General features: G+C 55.3%; 1 pseudogene; it reads left to right on the top strand.

Moving 5' to 3' along the window:
• The first annotated feature begins 4,646 nt into the window (after positions 1-4,646).
• On the top strand, positions 4,647-5,079 carry LOC119315097 (annotated as a pseudogene).
• Positions 5,080-5,316: the final 237 nt, after the last annotated feature.

Genomic DNA, 5,316 nt, shown 5'->3' with positions numbered 1-5,316 from the left:
AAACCAGATGCAGGGCCCGATGACTCCGTTCCAGATGATGCGCTTGAGCTCAAGTGGGAGTTCGATGAAGACTCACGCCGTTACTATGTGTCTTTCCCTGATGATCAGTAGTGGTGCCCAGTTAGGGCGATCGGGACCATGTCGCTTGTTGGGGTTGATCTTTTATTTTGGTACCGTAGTCGGACCATGATTGTATTAGTTGATGTAATGCTAGTTATGTACTTTGTGTGACGTGGCGAGTGTAAGCCAACTATGTACCTTTTCCCCTTATTATCTATTACATGGGATGTTGTGAATATTACCTTACTTGCAACATTGCTTTCAATGCGGTTATGCCTCTAAGTCGTGCTTCGATACGTAGGAGATATAGCCGCATCGAGGGCGTTACACTGAAGCTGGTCATATGGCACTTGGAGGTTGTCGAACGTGTCGACGGACAGGACATTGAGCCCCGCGCCGCCGTCGATGAGGGTCTTGGTAACTTGCACGTTGCTGATGACTGGTGAATAGAGCATTGGGAGGACGCCTGTAGTAGCCGTGCACTTGAGCTGGTCTGCCGAACTGAACATGATGGGGCACCTAGACCATCTAAGCGGGTGTGTGGCCTCGAGCTTGGGGAGAACTGCATTCATTTCATGAGAAAACTATTTGAAGATACACTGCGAGGCTGGGGCTTGAGCTCCGCCCAAGATGTAGGCGATAGCACATGGCTCCTGGAAGCCCCTAGCCCCCTCGTCTTGATGGTGGTCATCATTCCTTCTGGGTGGTGGCGGTAGTGGAGGAAGGCCAGCGTTGCCTTGAGGACAAGCCTCACGAGGCTGATCCTGCCAGCGGTCCTCACGAGGCCGGTCGTGCCACTCCTGGCGCGGGCCAAGGTCATCCCAGCGTCCGCCACCACGTCCTCCTCCTTGGCTGAAGCCCCGGTCGCTGCGCTCGGGGCGTCGACCGAAGCATCCTTCTCGAATGGCTCTGAGCTCTTGACAGTCGCCGGTATTGTGGGTATGCAGGTTGTGGAAGGCGCAGAATGGTCGGGTGCTTTTGGATGACTCGGTCTAGTCTCTGCCACGCTTGGTGTCCGGTTCTGCCACGAGCACGACAGCTCCGTTGCGCTTCACGTCCTTGGCCTTGGCTTTTTTCTCCTCCGGGTCCGCAGCAGGTAGCTCGAGGAGGGAGAGGCACCCCTCCTTAGCGCTTGCACACTTGGTCGCGATGTTGAACAGCTCCAAGGTCGTGAACAACTCCTCATGGATGGCGAGCTCCTCCTTCATCTTGACGTCGCGGACACCGTTAGAGAACGCTGAGATGATGGCCTCGTCGGTCACCTTGGGGATTTTGATGCACGCTGTTGAAGCACTGGATGTACTTCTGCAGGGTCTCTCCTTGTTGTTGCTTGATGCGGCGTAGGTCACCCGTGACCGGGGGGCGGTCACATGTGCCCTGGAAGTTGGCGATGAAGCGGTTGTGCATCTCGTCCCAGGAGGAAATCGAGCCTGGAGGCAGGTTCAGGAGCCATGAGCGAGGGCCATCCTTGAGATCCATGGGAAACCAGTTCGCCATGACTTTCTCGTCGCCGTTGGCCGCCTTGACGGTCAGCTCGTAGAGCTGCAGGAACTCCGCGGGGTCGGGGGTGCCGTCGTAGCGAGGAGGCAGATCTGGCTTGAACTTGCCCGGCCAGGCGATGCTACGCAGCTCGGGGGTGAAGGCGCGACAGCTGGCCGTGGTCACCGGGGCCCGCCTTGGAGGTGGAGCTTGGTCTTGGCGCCCTAGCGCCGCTACGGCAAGCGGCACGGGGCCTTGCCATAGCAAACGATCCTGGTGTGGTGGTGCGAGGAGTGGCGGAGCGTTCGCTTGTGGTCGAGGGACTTCTTGACAACTTCTTTCTTCACGCGCGGGCGCTAGGCGCGGTGGCTCGCGCCGTGGAGCCGCATGCCTTGGCGCTAGGGCGCCGTCTTGGTGCAGAGGTGGTGGAGGTGCTTCGTGAGCTGCGTCACCCTTGGCTGGCGGAGGGCGAGGCAGAGAGTGGGACGGCGCAGGGGAGCCCCCTGCGGCGCGGACGAGCTCGGTGATGCGGTCAAGCCAATCCTCGTAGAGGTCGTCGACCGGGCGGTAGCGCATGAGCTCGTGTGCCATTAGGAGCACGACCCGTGCGTCCGCAGGAACGCGACGAGCGTGAGATGATGAACTAGTGAGAGTCAGTGATGGAGTGGCGGTGTGGCCATCCTGTCGCACCGAGGGGTGCAGCGAGGATGCTTGCTGCTCGTTCCCCGCCAGGCCGGTGGCGGCGTTAGTGGCAGGCGACGGAGAGCGACGGGGTGGCCTGCCGACCGGGGTCGTCTGAGCAATGCGGGTGGCGAGGGCAGCCCGGCGCTCGGCGCGGACGCGGCGTGCATCCGCCATTCAGATGATGAAGCGACGTGACGCGGAGCGACATAAAGGAAGCTTCGGCGCACCCCTACCCAGCGCACTAAATGTCGGATCACGGGTTCCAGCAAAACCCTTAAGGTTCGAACACTAGGGTGCGCGTGAAGATTTCACCCCAGCCGATCCACTTCCTAACTTGGCTAAGATCTTACGACCTAACTCGATAAACTCGCAACACAGAGACACAAGATTTTTACTGGTTTGGGCCAACATTGTGGTGTAATACCCTACTCCAGTGTGGTGGTGGTGGATTGCCTCTTGGGCTGATGATGAATAGTACAAGGGGAAGAACAACCTCCTGAGGTTGAGGTGTTCTTGTTCTTGGTGGCCAAGGATGTGGTGGCTCCAATCTCTCCTCTGATTTGCCCTCTCTTCTCTTCTCTCCTCTTGCTAGGGTGGTGGCTAGTCCTATATATAGAGGCCCTGGTCCTCTCCCAAAATATTGAGCGGGAAGGGATCCAACAATGGCCAATTTGAAAGGGGACAACTTGTACAAGCTATCCTGACAAAAGTGGTCTTCGCCTGCAAAAGGCTCTGGTGGTGACGCCGTCTTGGACTCCATGGTGACCTCCGTCTTGCCGTCCTTCCGATCTTGGTCTCGTTGCACCAATATGGAAACCTTTGCTTAATGCCTCGGTACTCCGCGCCTGCGCTTGTCCCCTTAGCACCAAAGAGGAAATAAGGACGCTGCGCGCGCTGGCGCTTGCCTGGTCTCGATCGTCATGGCTGACGTCACGAGGATCTCGCGAGGTTTGCCAGGCCTAGAACTCTCCGCCCCTCACGAGCCAGCCTGGTGAGGCCGCTCCTGAGGAGGTCTTGTGTCGTCCGCCTCGTGAGGCTTGGCCCCTCGCGAGGGTCTTGATTCCTTGTTGATGAAGGTGGGTCATACATGCCCGCAAGCAAAGCCACGCCATGGGACGCAGGCAGGCAAGTCTGGGGACCCCCGTTCCCAGAACGCCGACAACGGCGGCTCTGTCTCGTGGATCGTGATAATTGTTTCTCCCTAATTTTTCTGGAAAAATAGGATTTTATAGTGTCGGTTTGAGGGTCTGCCGGGCCGCCAGGTGGGGACAACCCACCTGGGCGCGCCAGGAGAGGGGGGCGCACCATGGTGGGTTGTGCCCACCCAGGTGCTTGTCTCCGGTAGGTCTTGGCTCCAGAAATTCTTGTTTATTGTATAAAAATTCCTCGCAAAGTTTCGTTCCATTCCGAGAACTTTCATTTCTGCACAAAAACAACACTATGGTAGTTCTGCTGAAAACAACGTCAGTCCGGGGTTAGTTTCATTCAAATCATGCAAATTAGAGTCCAAAACAAGAGGAAAAGTAGATACTTTGGAGACGTATCAACTCCCCAAGCTTAAACCTTTGCTTGTCCTCAAGCAATTTATTTGATAAACTGAAAGTGAAAAACAAAAACTTTTACGAACTCTTTTACTCTTGTTTGCATAAATAAGCTTAAACAACACCAAGGTTTTTAGCCAACATTATAACTAACCATGCCGACAATAAATTTTAGAGATTATATTAAACTCATATCAATGACATAATCAGCTAGCGAGCAATAATAAGATATCTCAAAAAGCAACACGTTGTTAAAACAACCATGATATAATATGACAATAGTGATATCTCGCTAGCACTTTCTGAGACTGCAAAACATAAATGCAGAGCACCTCCAAAGTTCAAGCAGCGACTAAACATTGTAATTCATGGTAGAAAAGATCCAGTCCTGATGCACCCAACATTATCTACACACAATGCATAAGTCATGACATTAGTGCTCTCAGGTTCTACCGCTTGTTTCAGAAGGTGATGACACAACATAAAAGTAAATAGATAGTCCTTTCGTAGAGGGAAGCAGTGATTCACATAGGTGCCAGAGCTAAAGTTTTTCTATTACCCTACTTGAACTGATGGTTTCAGGCGGTTGTAGTGATGACTTTCATCACATTGAACTCTGAGCTATTTTTCTCTATAGGAGCATGCACGCCATGGCGTGGGCGAGAAGCGGAAGGAGTTGGACGCCTCTTGCCTTGCGGCCCTTGTGCACACGCGGTAGAGCGGCAGTACAAGTCCACACACAGGCGGCGACCGGAGCATGAGCGAACGCGGGGGAAGCAGAGAAGCATGCGTCCATGGCGGCAAGGGACTTGGCGCAGCAACGATGAACCGAGCAGAAAAGAGAGGAGCTCGATCATGTCGTACGTCGCTCGGCCGATCGAGATGTACCAGGTGATCCCCTACAGTGCCGGCTGACTGCCGGCGTGCCCGTGGCGGTCCAAGCAGGTCGAGGCCGAGGGCGCGGCCGGCCACAGGAGAGCGGGCTCGCGGCTCGCCGATGCGGCGGCGAGGGGTGACGACGGGGAGGCGGTGAGGAGGGCGGTGGCAGAGAGCCTGGTGCTAGTGGTGGGGAGGCGCGGGTGCTGCCTCAGCCACGTGGTGAAGCGGCTGGTGCAGGGGCTCGGGGTGAACCCCGCCATGCACGAGGTCACCGACGACGCCGAGCTCGCCGCGGCGGTGGCCGGGAATGCTGGAGGCGAGGCTAGCGGTGTTCGTCGGTGGGAGGATCCTCGGTGGGCTCGGTCGGCTCATGGCCATGCACATCTTCGGCGAGCTTGTGGCCATACTCAAGGACGCCAGCGCGCTCTGGCTGTGAGTCTCTGACTCTGAGCAAAACCAAAGATGCATACGGGACGGGGTACTATGGACGTACGAACAACCATTTGATCATGAGTTAATCTTCTTTTCATTTCTCCTTTTGACTCTTGATGAGATCATTTGAGCTACTATTGCTCGATCTTCAGTCTCTCTTGATTGGGATCAATAATGGAGTACCAGCTTAGCTATAGTTAGGCTTAAATTCTTTTAATTAGGGTAGGAAAAATTAGGAACT

The sequence above is a fragment of the Triticum dicoccoides genome, chromosome 6A (assembly GCF_002162155.2).
Source record: "Triticum dicoccoides isolate Atlit2015 ecotype Zavitan chromosome 6A, WEW_v2.0, whole genome shotgun sequence".
NCBI lineage: Eukaryota > Viridiplantae > Streptophyta > Magnoliopsida > Poales > Poaceae > Triticum > Triticum dicoccoides.
This window is presented reverse-complemented; position numbering and strand designations above follow the sequence as displayed.